Source organism: Cervus elaphus, chromosome 5 (assembly GCF_910594005.1).
Source record: "Cervus elaphus chromosome 5, mCerEla1.1, whole genome shotgun sequence".
NCBI classification, from domain to species: domain Eukaryota; kingdom Metazoa; phylum Chordata; class Mammalia; order Artiodactyla; family Cervidae; genus Cervus; species Cervus elaphus.
The window spans coordinates 79,262,037-79,277,906 of record NC_057819.1 but is presented as its reverse complement, the minus strand read 5'-3'; the positions used below and the strand labels follow the sequence as shown (position 1 = coordinate 79,277,906).

Genomic DNA, 15,870 nt, shown 5'->3' with positions numbered 1-15,870 from the left:
AAGAATCTACTTCAATACAGGACACCTGGGTTTGATCCCTGGGTTGGGAAGATTCCCTAAAGAACGGAATGGCAAGCCACTCCAGTATTCTTGCCTGGAGAGTTCCATGGACACAGGAAACTGGTGGAGCTACAGTCCATGGGGTTGCAAAGAGTCAGACACAACTGAGTGACTAACGTGTGTGAGTGTGTGTGTGTGTGCACATGCGCACGTGAGAGCGTGTTAATCACTCGGTCGTGTCTGACTCTTTGCAACCCCATGGACTGTAGCCCCACCAAGTTCCTGTGTCCATGGAATTCTCCAGGCAAGAATACTGGAGTGGCTTGCCATTCCCACTGACTCTAGTCTGTGCAGTGCATGGGTGGTTCAGTGGTAGAATTCTTGCCTGCCACGCTGGAGGCCTGGGTTCGATTCCCAGACCATGCAGCCAGTTCCCCCCTGGGGCTTCCCTCATAGCTCAGTTGGTAAAGCATCCGCCTGCAATGCAGGAAACCCTGGTTTGATCCCTGAGTTGGGAAGACTGCCTGGAGAAGGAATAGGCTGTCTACTCCAGTATCCTGGCCTGGAGAATCCCATACTGTATAGTCCATGGGGTTTCAAAGAGTCGGACATGACTGAGTGACCTTCCCTTTCACTTTCACCTTTCACTTTTCTAGTCTATGATGGCAGTCACATAAAAATGGACAGTATATGAACAAAGATTAGCAAGGATCATAAAGAACCAAAACAGAATGTGAATATTTTCTGTGTTAAACTGTTTCTAATGTTTCTATAACAGTGTTTAAAAGTTGCCTCTTTTTAATGAGAAGTGAAAGGGAAATGTATTACAAATAATGAACCTACACAAAACAGCCCTGCTTCTGTTAGTATCTTAATAACTGGATATAAAACTAATCTTCAATCTGCCATTCCTTCTATTTCCCTCCATGTCTTGTCAGGCATGACTCTGATTCAAACATTCTGCAAGGAGTTTCCACTGCTTTCATGGGGCAAGGTGACAATTCCCAAGACTGTAGAGGGCACATCACTGGTAATCTTCCAGAAGGGATGTCAGAACCAAAGGGTCCTTCTCACACCTCAGTGACAGGGTTCTGAACCTTCAAAAGTTGGTCCAGGTACCCATATGTCCCCTTCAGTTGACTCCCAATCAGATGGGATAAGAAAGACTTCCTGACATGAATAACTGCCCTGGACATCCTGACCTCCAGACTAGGTGAAGTTGCATCTCAGTAACTCCATCATCCATCCCAATGTCTGTCTGCAGTTTACCTATGTCACCCTTAGAACACAGAGGTTAGGGTTGAGAATTGTGACTTTGGTTTAGTGAGCTCTGTTGGCAAGGTTGGCAGTCTTACTTTTCTGGAATTGCTTGTCTCGCTCCTCTCTTGGTGCTCAGGCTCAACAGCCAGGGAAGGAAAGAATCCAATCCAGAACCCATACAATGTATGTGCAGGTATAGCTGTTATTGCTAGTGTTATACATAGCTGCTATTGTTAATGTTATATATAGCAACTGTGACAAAATGATTGGGCTCAGGTCTTGGTTTATTCATTTGTTATCTTTGATTAATGATTTATCTCTGAGTAATCACTTTCCCTCTTTGTAACATGAGGGAAGTACTAGAGCCTTCTTCACATGGTTGATGTGAGGACGAAATGAAATGATCCTTGGAAAGTGGTCCCATGGTGCCCAGCACATAGTGAGAACTCAATAAATGTTAGTAGTGATGTTGTTATCATCATCTTTATTACTTCACTCAGCATGACACCCTCTAAGTCCATTCATGTCACTGTAAATGGCTTTATTTCATTATTTTTAATGGCTGAGTAATACTGTATTATATGTATGTACGTGTGTGTGTGTGTGTGTGTGTGTGTGTGTGTGTAAAAGAAGTTGTGGTATATATTTATAAGGAGTGTTATTGAACATTCCTTAAACAACATTTATGTTGTTTCCATGTCTTGGCTATTGTAAACAGTGCTTCAATGAGCATTGGGGTGCATGTATATTTTCAGGCCATGCTTTTCTCTAGATATATGTCCAGGAGTGGGATTGCAGGATCATATGGTAGCTCTATTTTTAGCTACCATAAAAATATTCCATAATTTTTATGGTACCATAAACTACCATAAAATAGTTCTTTGTAAGGAACCTCCGTACTGTTCTCCATAGTGGCTGTACTAATTTACATTTCCACCAACAGTGCAGGAGGGTTCCCTTCTCCCCACACCCTCTCCAGCATTTGTTGTTTGTAGATTTTTTGATGATAGCCATTCTGACAAGTCTGAGGTGATATCTCATTGTAGATTTGATTTGCATTTTTCTAATAACTAAGCTATTTTGAACATTTTTTCATATGCCAATTGACCATCTGTAAGTCCTCTTTAGAGAAATGTCTATTTGGGCCTTTTGCCCATTCTTTGAGTGGGTTGCTTGCTTTGATTCTATTAAGTATCAAAAGCTGTTTGTAAGTTTTGGAGACTAATCCTTTATCAGTCACATCATTTGCAAATATTTTCTCCTAATCTGTGGGTTGTCTCTTCATTTTGGTTATTTTTCCTTTGCTGTGCAAAAGTTTTTTAGTTTAAGTAGATTCCATTTGTTTATTTTTTTCTTTTATTTCCATTACTCTGGGAGATGGATTAGAAAAAATTTTGCTGTGACTTGTGTCAGAGAATGTTCTGCCTATGTTTTCCCTTAAGAGTTTTATAGTGTCCGGCCTAACATTTAGGCCTTTAATCCATTTTGGACTTATTTTTGTGTATGGAGTTAAGGAATGATCTAATTTCATTTTTTACATGTGGCTGCTCAGTTTTCCCAGCACTATTTGCTGAAGAGACTGTCTTTCCAACATCATGCACTCTTGCCTCCTTTGTCATAAATTAATTGACTATAGGTGCATGGGTTTATTTCTGGGTTTTCTATTCTATTCCATTGATTTATATTTCTATCTTTGTCCAGCACCATACTGTTTTGATGACTGTAGATTTGTAGTAAACGTGAAGTTAGGAAGCCTGTTCCTCCAGCTCCTTTTCTTTTTTAGATTTGTTTGGCTATTTGGGGTCTTTTGTGTCGCTATACAAATTCTGAGATTTTTTTGTTCTAGTTCTGTGAAAAACATCATTGGTAATTTGATAGGGATTGATTGCACTGAATTTGTGGATTGCCTTGGGTAGTATAGTTGTTTTAACAGTATTGATTCTTCCAATCCATGAACATGGTATATCTTTACATATGTTTATGTCTTCTTCAGTTTCTTTCATCAGCATTTGTAGTTTTCAGAATATAGGCCTTTTGTGTCCTTAGGTAGGTTTATTCCTAGGTATTTTATTCTTTTTGATACAATGCTAAATGCATCAAATTTACCATTTGAATTTCTTGAATTTTTCTTTCTAGTCTTTCATTGTGAGTATATAGAAATACAACAGACTTTTGTGTATTAATTTTGTAACTTACAACTTTACCAAATTCATTGATGGGTTCTAGTAGTTTTCTGGTAGCATCTGTAGTGTCTTCTATGTATAGTATCATGTCATCTGCAAACAGTGACAGTTTAACCTCTTTCCAGTCTGGATTCCCTTTACTTCTTTTTCTTCTCTGATTGCTCAAGCTAGGACTTCTAAAACTATGTTGAATGAAAGTGGTGAGAGTGGACATCCTTGTCTTGTTCCTGATCTTAAAGGATTCCTGATCTTTCAGCTTTTCACCATTGAGCATGATGCTAGCTGTAGGTTTGTCACATATGTCCTTTATCATTTTGAGGTATGAATCCTCTATGCCCACTTTGTGGAGAGTTTTTATCATAAATTGGTGCCTAATTTTGTTAAAAGCCTTTTCTGCATCTATTGAGATGATCACATGGTTTTTATTCTTCAATTTATTGATATGGTATGTCACATTGATTGATTTGTGAATGTTGAAAAATCCTTGCATCTCTGGGATGAGTCACACTTGACCATCATGCATGATATTTTCAAAGTACTATTGAATACAGATTGCTAGTATTTTGTTGAGAATTTTTACATCTATGTTCATCAGTGATACTGACCTGTAATTTCTTTTTCTGTGGTATATTTGTCTGGTTCTGGTATCTCATGTTCTGTCATCCCTATCTCCTACTGGCTTCAATCTTTCCCAGCTCAAGAGCACACAAAATATTCTCCAGGATTGACCACATCCTGGGCCACAAGGCAAGCCTTGATAAATTTAAGAAAATGAGATAGTTAGATGGCATCACCAACTCAATGGACATGAGTGTGAGCAAGCTCCAGGAGTTGGTGAGGGGCATTGAAGCCTGGTGTGCTGAAGCCCGTGGGGTCACAAAGAGTTGGACATGACTGAGCAACTGAACTAAACTGACTTGAGAAAAATGTGTATTCTGCTGCTTTTGAATGGGATGTCTATAAATATCTATTAAGTCCAACTTATCTAAAGTGTCATTTAAGGCCTATGTTTTCTCATTAGTTTTTTGTCTGTGTGATCTGTCCATTAATGAAAGTGGTGTGTTAAAATCCCTCACTATTATTGTGTTACTGTTGATTTCTCCCTTTATGTTTGTTAATATTTGCCTTACATGTTGAGGTGATCCTATGTTGGGTGCATATATATTTATAATTGCTATATCTTCTCCTTGGATTGAACCCTTGATCATTATGTAGTATCCTTGTTTGTCTCTTATAAACCGTCTTTGTTTTAAAATCTATTTTGCCTAATTATTGGAGTATTAGTATGCTCCAGCTTTCTTATTATTTCCATTTGCATGAAACACCTTCTCCCATTCCCTTACTTTCAGTCTGTAAGTGTCTGTAGATATAAAGTGAGTCTCTTGTAGACAGTGTATGTATGGGTCTTGTTTTTGTATCCACCCAGTCAGTCTATATCTTTTGACTGGTGCATTTAATCCATTACATTTAAGGTAATTATCAAGGTGTATGAGCTTGTTACCATTTTGTTAATTTTTTTTTGCTTTGTTTTTTGTAGATCTTTTCCTTCTATTGTATTTCCTGCCTAGAGAAGTTCCTTTAGTATTTGTTGTACAACTGGTTTAGTGGTGCTGAATTCTCTCGCTTGTCTGAAAAGCTTTTGATTTCTCCATCAAATCCGAATGAGAGTCTTGCTGGGTATTCTTAATTGTAGGTTCTTCCCTTTTAACACTTGGAATATATCATGCCATCCCTTCTGGCCTGTAGAGTTTCTGTTGAGAAATCGGCTGATAATATTATAGGTTTTCCCTTATGTGTTATTTGTCTTTTTTCCCTTGTTGTTTTTAATAATTTATTAAAATTGTCTTTAACTTTTGTAAATTTGATTACCATGTGCCTCGGTGTGTTTCTCCCTGGATTTATCCTGCCTGGGACTCTGTGCTTCCTGGACATGGTTGACTATTTCCTTTCCCATGATAGGGAAGTTTGCAGCTAGTATCTCTTCAAATATTTTCTTAGGTCCTTTTTCTCTTTCTTCTCCTCTGGGACCCCTATAATGTGAATATTGGTGTGTTTAATGTTGTCCCAGAGTTCTGTCAAGCCATTTTCAGCTCTTTTCATTCTTTTTCCTATATTCTGTTTTGCAGCTTTGATTTCCACCATTCTATCTTCCAAGTCACTTATCCGCTCTTCTGCGTCAGATATTCTGCTATTGATTCCTTCTAGAGTATTGTTAATCTTTGTTTGCTCTTTCTTTAGTTCTTCTAAGTCCTTGGTAAATATTTATTGCATCTTCTGAATCTTTGCTTCCATTCTTTTTCTGAGATACTGAATCATCTTAACTATCATTATTCTGAATTCTTTTTCTGGGAGGTTTCCTATCTCCACTTCATTTAGTTGGTTTTCTAGGGCTTTATCTTGTTTCTTTACCTGGGGCATTATCCTATTCCTTTTCACTTTGGGTATCTTTCTATGGTTGTGGTATTAGTTCTGGAGGCTGATGGGATTGTAGTTCTTATTTCTTCTTTCTGCCCTATGATGGATGAGGATATGAGGTTTGTGCAAGCTTCCTGATGGACGGGACTGGCTGTGGGGAAAACTGGATCTTGCTCTTGCAGGCGGGGCCATGCTCAGTAAAACTTCAATCCAATTGTCTGCTGATGGATGGAGTTGTTCTCCCTCCCTGTTAGTTGTTTGGCCTGAGGCAACCCAGTCTTAGAATCTATAGGCTTCTATAGTAAGGCTATTGGTGACCTCCAAGAGGACCAATGCCAAGATGCATCTCCCAGGGCTGCTGCTACCTGTGTCCCTGTTCTGTGGCAGGTCCCTGCCAACCCACACTTCTGCAGGAGACCCTCAAACACTCACAGGTAAGTCTGGCTCAGCCTCCTGTGGGGTCAGTGCTCCTTTTCCCTGGGTCCCGGTGTTCACAAAATTTTCTTTGTGCCCTCCAAGACTCTCTGTTTCCCCAAGTCTTATCAAAGCTCTGTAATCAAATCCTGATGGTCAAAGTCAGGTTCCCTGAAGATTCCTAGTCCCTTGGCCAAATCCCTAGGCTGGGGAGCCTAATGTGGGGCTTAGTACCTTCACAACTTTGCAAGAACTTCTGTAGTATTATTGTTCTCCAGTTTGAGTGGGTATAGGAATTGATTTTATCAACATTGTGCCTCTTCTACCATTTTGTTGTGGTTTCCCCCTTGTCCTTGGATGTGGGGTATCTTTTTTTGGTGGTTTCCAGTGTCTGCCTGTCAATGGCTGTTCAACAACTAGTTGTTATTTTGGTGCTCTGGCAGAAATGAGTGAATGTTCTTCTATTCCACAGTTTGAATCAGTCTCATCATCTTTATTATATTTTCCCTCCATTCCTCACTTTATTCACCACAAGGTGAGCTAGCAGCATGTTTATGTGACAGCAGGAACAGGGAACCAGGAATGAGATCCCTTCCATTCTAGTAGTTGAATGACTTTGACAAGTACTTAGGACTTCTGAATCTATCACAACAGCTGTAAAACTTGGATAGTGACTCTCACCACACAGAGTTCCTGGGAAGACCACTATAGTAGGATATGGGGTAATGTTTGTTATATACTAAGTGCTCGTTAAGTAATGGTTGAATCAGGACTTAGCTTGACCACTCACCCAACTTGTCTTCTCTTAGCGTATATTTGTAACTAAAGAAGACATCCCAACTTTCCTTGTGCTGCTTTTAACAAGTTGAGTTCAGTTAAGTGGCTCAGTCGTGTCTGACTTTTTGCGACCCCATAGATGGCAGCCTGATAGGCCTCCCTGTCCATCACCAACTCCTGGAGCTTGCTCAAACTCCTGTGCATCGAGTCGGTGATGCCATCTAACCATCTCATCCTCTGTTATCCCCTTCTCCTCCTGCCTTCAATCTTTCCCAGCATCAGGGTCTTTTCAAATGAGTCAGTTCTTCGGATCAGGTGGCTAAAGTATTGGAGTATCAGCTTCAGCATCAGTCCTTCCAATGAATATTCAGGACTGATTTCCTTTAGGATGGACTGGTTGGATCTCCTTGGAGTCCAAGGGACTCAAGAGTCTTCTCCAACACTACAGTTCAAAAGCATCAATTCTTCAGCACTCAGCTTTCTTTATAGTCCAATTCTCACATCCATACATGACTACTGGAAAAACCATAATTTAACTGTACGGACCTTTGTTGGCAAAGTAATGTCTCTGCTTTTAATATATTATCTGGGTTTGTCATACATTTTCTTCAAACGGGCAAGCGTCTTTTAATTTCATGGCTGTAGTCACCATCTGCAGTGATTTTGGAGACCCCCAAAATAAAGTCTGCCACTGCTTTCACTGTTTCCCCATCTATTTGCCATGAAGTGATGGGACCGGATGCCATGATCTTCGTTTACTGAATATTGAGCTTTAAGCCAGCTTTTTTCACTCTCCTCTTTCACTTTCATCAAGAGGCTCTTTAGTTCTTCTTCACTTTCTGCCATAAGGGTGGTGTCATCTGCATATCTGAGGTTATTGATATTTTTCCCGGCAATCTTGATTCCAGTTTGTGCTTCATCCAGCCTGGCATTTCACATGATACACTCTTCATATAAGTTAAATAAGCAGGGTGACAATATACAGCCTTGATTTACTCCTTTCCCGATTTGGAACCAGTCTGTTGTTCCACGTCTGGTTCTAACTGTTGCTTCTTGACCTACATACAGATTTCTCAGGAGGCAGGTAAGGCGGTCTGGTATTCCCATCTCTTGAAGAATTTCCCAGAGTTTGGTGCGATCTACACAGTCAAAGGCTTTGGCGTAGTCTATAAAGCAGAAATAGATGTTTTTCTGGAACTCTCGTGCTTTTTCTATGATTCAATGGATATTGGCAATTCGATCTCTGGTTCCTCTGCCTTGTCTAAAACCAGCTTGAACATCTGGAAGTTCACAGTTCATGTACTGCTGAAGCCAGGCTGGGAGAATTTTGAGCATTTCTTTGCTAGCATGTGAAATGAGTGCAATTGTGCGGTAATATGAACATTTCTTGGCACTGCCTTTCTTTTGGATTGGAATGAAAACTGACATTTTCTAGTCCTGTGACCACTGCTGAATTTTCCAAATTTGTGGGCATATTGAGTGCAGCACTGTAACAGCATCATCTTTTCGGACTTGAAATAGCTCAGCTGGGATTCCATCACCTCCACTAGCTTTGTTCATAGTTATGCTTCCTAAGACCCGCTTGATTTCGCATTCTAGGATGTCTGGCTCTAGGTGGATGATCACACCATCATGATTATCTGGGTCGTGAAGATCTTTTTTGCAAAGTTTTTCTGTGTATCCTTGTCATCTATTCTTAATATCTTCTCCTTCTGTTAGGTCCATACCATTTCTGTCCTTTATTGTGCCTATCTGTGCATGAAATCGTCCCTTGATATCTTTAATTTTCTTGAAGAGATCTCAAGTCTTTCCCATTATATTGTTTTCCTCTATTTCTTTGCACTGATCACTGAGAAAGGCTTTCTTATCTCTCCTTGCTATTCTTTGGAACTCTGCATTCAGATGGGGGTATCTTTCCATTTCTCCTTTGCCTTTAACTTCTCCTGTTTTCTCAGATATTTGTAAGGCCTCCTCAGACAACCATTTTGCCTTTTTGCATTTCTTTTTCTTGGGGATGGTCTTGGTCACTGCCTCCTGTACAATGTCACAAACCTCCATCCATAGTTTTTCAAGCACTCTATCTATCAGATCTAATCCCTTGAATCTATTTGTCACTTACACTGTATAATCATAAGGGATTTCATTTAGGTCATGCCTGAATGGTCTAGTGGTTTTCCCTACTTTCTTCAATTTAAGTCTGAATTCGGCAATAAGCAGTTCATGATTGGAGCCACAGTCAGCTCCTGGTCTTGTTTTTGCTTTCAACAAAGAGGGAACCAAAGCATGAGCCAGCTTTTGGCAGGTGTTGGACAAGGACTGTGATCACAAGACTACTGTCCAATACTTCCCAGAGAATGTGCAAATTATGTTATTTGAGCAGAAATATCATCCAAGTTTGTTTTGGAACCACAGTGACCACATCCCAGGACTGGGGCACTGAAGAAGTCCAGCCAACATTTTGCTATTTTATTTAAAAGTGTGAATCATCAGACAAGCATCTCTCTACATCCAGGTGCTATATTCAGAATGCATGTAACACCTACTTCCTTGGCATCTGAGCCAAGAAAAAGCCTGGAAAAAGTTGTCCTGGGCCTGGGGAGAATGCAGAAATTAACATCTCAGCAGTTGAAACTAAGAAACCTCAGGAATATAGCTTAAAACTCTCCAGGACTAAGTTTCCTCTTACATAAAATAGAACAATAATAAGAAGGTTGTACAGGTTGTTGTTACCAGGAGCAAATGAGATGTATGAAAAGTGCTCAGAGGAGAGCATGGCACATGTAAGACCCAAATGTGTGTTTGCCACAGTTTTAATGATTAGTTTACTAAGATCTTGGGGATTTTCAAAGGGCATCACATTCTCACCTTTGCTTTAATAAGGTTATATTCTTTTTGGAGAATAGACTTCATATATAACAAATGAGGTGAAGATACATAGCTGTTCAGGATATATTTCAACTGAGCAAGATCCTTCCCTTCTAGGTGGCTTGGAATAATTTTCTGCAGGAGAAAATGATTAGAACTAAGACTTGCAGGGAATTTAAGAACTGTAGTAATTGATAGGACAGAAGGAAGGGTGAGTAACTTGGTAGAAACTCTCCAACTTGCTCTGATGATCTCTGGCAGCTTAGTCGTAACCACACACACACACACACACACACACACACACACACACACATCCAAGGTATTCAGTGTTTGCTCACAGAACCACCTAATTTCCCCTATTGCATGCATCAATTTTAATTTTCATTCTCCTGATCTCTCGTACACCAGCTCACATGGCCTAGCTATTATTTGATCCTAGTCTTGCTCCATAAGATTAACACATGGTTCAGTCTTTAGGTTTTTGATCCCAATTTCTCTCCAGATTATGGTTACCTCTAATTGACTCTTTGCGAATTAGAGAAACTTGATCTAGGTCCCTAGAACCCCTTTTCAAAGATTACATGCATCCACAATGAGGCCCTACAAACCTCATGAGCAGTAACAGTGTACCTTGTCTTGGCCCTGTCATCTTTTAGGGACAATGAGTAGATCTAGTTTACTCCTGTGATCAAGGCAGTAGCAGGTAATAAAATCTCTTTAACATAGCACTCAGTGAAAGAACTTCATAAAAGCACTTACCACTCATGGGACAGTCCCCCCAGCCCTGGTTGTCTCAGCATTTGGAAAAACCAGGGCCCTGGATTTCACAGAAGGATGGGTCCTTCTCTGCGCTGGATCCTAGAGGTCTGCTCTGTTGAGTCTCATGCAACTTCTATCATCAGTTTGCTCAGTCTTCCCAGCATCCAATTATAGGGACTCTGTTTTCTGTTTAGGATAGTGTCACTTATAGGCCAACCAGAAGGTACATTTCTAGGTAGTAACAGTTTCATTGTTTGGGGGTTCATTTTTTTATGATTCAGGATATGTCTGGAGGACACACACACACACAACAGCAGCAATAACAACAGTGCAAACAGAAGCTCTATGAGGCTCTCTGATTTTTGGAAACCACAGTCAGAACTTATAGGCTCTAGTCCTGGCCCCACAACTTACAAGCTGAGACATCTGGATTTGTCACAACGTTTTCCAAGCTCCCTTCCCCAATCTATAAAATAGAGATGATGAAACTAACCCTCCTTACTCTAAGGGGTGTTATGGTGCCAACAGACCACAGATAGAAAGTCATACCTAGTGAAACTTTCCAAACAAAAGAAAAATAAGGCTCAATTCAGCCTCAAGTCATAAGAAGATTTTGTTTATTTTAAGGAAAAAAATGATTCTTCCATGGGAGGAGAGAAAAAATGAAAAAGACAACTACTATTTTGAGGACTATGAAATGAAACCCCTACATATTATTTTTTTCATGTCAAATTATGGCTTCTCTTTTGTAAACAGAAGGGAAAATATAGTTGTTCTTTTTTTTTTTTTAAACAAAATGTCTTCTTTAAGCCAAGGTTGGATGAAACTACTGATGCAGCAGTCAGGGTTGGCTGGGTCTTTGCTCTCTTTGCATTCTTTCAATATTTGTTGGACACCACTGCCTCATCAGGTATTGATGGAAAATATGTTGGAGCAGTTGCTTGATAACCAATTGGCTCAAATCTATTTGTCAAACATCTTGAAACTATACATTAAATGTGCTGGGGAAAAGTTTTGTTCTCTGAGGATATATAAGCTTTGCGTCATGCTAGGATTGAACTCCTAGAGTTCTGTTTTTCACTTCTTTTTGGACCTCTTCCTTTAGGATATTTAATTCTCCATTAGCAGTGGCAAGAGTAAGGTCCAGTGGAAAACTGGTAATAGCTTTGGACAGAGAGACAAGACTACAACTTATCATTAATATGAGTGAGTTGGAACAATGTGCTGACTTCAGAATCCTGTGAACATTGGCTTACTATGACTCTCTTTTTGTTGCTTGCATTCCTCATGATTAGGACAAAGCATAGAAAGTCTAAAGTTGGTATAAAAAATAAATCAAAAGTGTGTGTTGCTAGCCAGGTTTTTGAAGTTTATTCCTTTGATCTTTGCACCAACTCTGGAGGCAAGTATTTTTACCTCCTTTTTATGGATGAACAAACATGCTAAATAGTTTTTCCTAAAACTCAAAGCTGATAGGTGGTACTGGATGTTTCTTAGAAGAGGTGAGGTTAATCCAAGTTCTTATAGAAGTGAGATGCATCATCTCGGGAAACAGAAGGGCATTTTATGCATCAGATTTGCCAATATATAAATCAAAGAGTCTGAGAATACAAAAGCCTTTCATTCCAAAATGTACTCTAGTATTTATAAGCCATGTGACCTTGGACAAGTCACTTCATATATGTAGGTTTTATTTCTCTGACTTATAAGGTTGTTGGAAAGATTAAATGCTATAATGTATGTAAATAAGCTATCACATGACCTTAATTTAGGAATGAACACCATCATCATCATTATTTAAACCATTGCTCTCAGCAACACTGCATTTATCATTGTCACTAACAACAACTTTATTTACTCTCAGTATTTTAAGAGGTTATAACAAGGTAATGGATATTAAAATGATTCCTGACACAAAAAGAAAATGCTATAAATAGCTTAAAAGTATTGGAATTTGCTTTAGTCAGAGGGAGTTGAATCACTGAATTTTCAAGTGGAATAAGTTGAATTCAAGATAATTGCTATGCACTTAACAATTTTCTTAATTCTCATCTACTCCAGCATCTTAACTCCTGAGAATGCTGAAAGATGATTTAAAGTGAAAAAGTAGCACAGTTCACCAATCTCTTCAGGCTATGATATTTGTTTCCATACAATTCAGCTGTAATCTTATTGCTTGGATAAACACTGGCTTCACGCAGAATGTTTAAAAAACAAGGTCAGTCTCATCTGCAGTGCATTTTATCAACGTGGATGGGGTATCAGTCAGAGATTTACTATTTTATAAAAGACAGGGTTCTCTTAAGCTTACTGGTAGAAAAGGAGGTAAGGAGACAAGGATTTTCTTTGTTCCCAGAGGAAATGGCAAGAATGAGAGTCTATCTTAAATCAAAATCATAGACACGATTCTGATACTTATGTCAGTCTTGTCAGGCCTCAAGCAAGAAAGGAATGGAGAGACTAGGACACCCAAGAATGTTGATAGTTTCTGCCAATAGAAATACTAGCTAAGTATGTAATGCTAGAAAGCATGTAAATTGGGGGACTGGGATTGACATATACTTACTACTATACATAAAATAACTTATAACAAACAGCTGTATAGCACAGGGAACGGTACTCAATACTCTGTGATGACTGACACAGGAAAAGGATCTAAAAATGAGTGGGTATTTGTATATGTATAACTGATTCACTTTGCTGTACCCTGGAAACTAACAAAACACTGTAAACCAACTACACTCCAATGAAAATTAAAGAAAAAAAAGAAATATCTGCATTGTTTTAGTTCCATGCATGCTTGAGAGCTCAGCCCTTCATGAACATAGCTGCTATAAACACAGTGGTTTTCAAGTAGCATTAGTGGTGAAAATGGTGATGAAAAAAGTCACCATAACCCTTCGGCATGATTTTATTGCCCTAAGGATTAAACTGTTGTTTATAGCTCAGTTTTGTAGACTCCAGTATAGCCTAACTCCTTCATCAAAGGAAAGTTCTTGAGTGAAGAAGAGACTTCCACCATTAAAACCACGGTTCCCCTCATGACTATTCACATGTCTTGATATGCTTTGTTTTCCTGTACAAGTATGTAAATTTCATTTTGAATACAGAGGAAAGTGCACCAAATGTCTTCTGAGTCATTAGCAGAGTAACATTCATCCATGACCTGTGTGGGACTTAGGAACACAGGCCTCTACTTCTTAGGACTCAACTGGGGATTCCCTTTCTCTTTCCCAAGTCTACCTTTTATGATGAACCTGACAAGTTTTCCCTGTCCCTTTAAATATAGGAAAGGGAACCAACTATTTGATATTACTTCCACAAATGCAAAGACTGTAGCAGGGATATCAACATTCTCATCCAAAAGTCAGACTATATCAAGGTTCCTGTCCAGTACTCAGGTTTAGCTTGGGGACTTGCCATCTTAATCCCCTCTGATCTCAACTGGTTACAGAGATCCACTTGAGATATGAGAGAAATTTCAAGAACTGAGGTGAGTTATCTTCATAGGGCTAGGTGTTGTTTCCTACCCTTTTGCAGAGCAGAATATATAGATTGGGATTCACTGTGGACCCAGGTAGAATGTTTCCAGTTACACAATGATTGAATGAAATAGTGGCTGAATTCCAGTAATGGAAACAGGCTTCCTGATGGTTTGTGTTTCCAATAGGCAACTTACCTTTTTCTGGTTCTGTGCAGTCCTGGGCATCAGATGGTAGTCCTTAGGCAGTGGCAGAGTGGTAAATGTCTATCAATTTGCTTCCCTCAAAAAAATTCTGATTTGTAGCAAGCCTTAGGATTTTTTTAAGCTAAAGTATCTTTTCTCTGCTTTGACAGCTTTTAATATTTTATTTTGTTTCATTATTTAGAACTGTGATGAATTAAAATATGTTTTATTCAAAAATTTTTCCTGCTTCTTGTTTGTAACATTTCTAAAATCTATAGTTTGATGTCCTTCAGCAATTTTAGAACTTTTTCTACCAGTGCTGCTGCAAGCCAAGTCGCTTCAGTCGTGTCTGACTCTTTGTGATCTTATGGATAGTAGCCCACCAGACTTCTCTGTCCTTGAGATCTCCAGGCAAGAATACTGGAGTGGATTGCCATGCCATCCTCCAGGGGATCTTCCTGAGCCAGGGATTGAACCTGCACCTCTTATATTTCCTGCATTGGCAGGTGGGTAATTTACCATTAACTCCACCTGGGAAGCCCACCAGTATTTCTTCAAACATTCTGCTTTATTATCTTCTCTCAGTTTTATGATATCATAATTACACAGATTTTAAACTTTTTTTATCTTTATCCATATATTTCTTAGGTATTTCTGTATTTTCCAATAATTCTGTTATCTCCATGTGTCTATACGTGTATTTCCAACAGAATTATTTTTACACACCTTAATTCTCACCTCACAGGAGATGGTTAGATGGCATCAATGACTCAATGGACATGAGTTTGAGAAAACTCTGGGAAATAGTGAAGGACATGGAAGCCTAGTGTGCTGCAGTCCATGGGGTCACAAAGAGTTGGACAGGAATGAATGACTGAACAACACTTGTGTTTACTTCATAATTAGGAATTTATATCGAGTTGCTAATTTCAGTTTTTCTTTTTTCAGTTCCATAATTTTACCTGCTTTTTAAAAACATATTCTAGTTTACAGCTAAAATTTTTCATCTAATCTACATGTCATGCAATTGACAAGACATTAATTTCTGAAATATCCAAATAGCTCATACAGCTCAATACCAAACAACCCAATCAAAAATGGGCAGAAGACCTATGTAGACATTTCTCCAAACATGAATAATCTTCTTTTCTAATATTTTGGACATAGAAATTCCAGTTTTTTAAAGTCTACATCTTGCACAGAACTAGAACAATTATTTTTAATTTGTATAGAAATACAAAAGACCTTGAATAGCCAAAGCAATTAAAAAATGGAGCTGAAAAAAAAAAATGGAGCTGAAGGAATCAGGCGCCCTTACTTCAGATTATACTACAAAGCTATAGTTATCAAAACAGTGTGGCACCAGCACAAAAACAAAATAGATACAGATATTGATATAGATCAATTGAACAGGATATAAATCCCAAAAATAAGCCCACTTACTTTTGGTCAGTTAATTTATGACAAAGGAAGCAAGAATACACAATGGAGAAAACACAGTCTCTTCAAAAAGTGCTGCTAGGAAAACTA

At 38.8% G+C, this 15,870-nt stretch overlaps 1 non-coding gene across 1 annotated transcript; it reads left to right on the top strand.

The window, feature by feature from the left end:
* The first annotated feature begins 355 nt into the window (after positions 1-355).
* On the top strand, positions 356-426 carry TRNAG-GCC. Its single transcript has one exon. It is a non-coding gene; the product is annotated as a tRNA-Gly (tRNA).
* Positions 427-15,870: the final 15,444 nt, after the last annotated feature.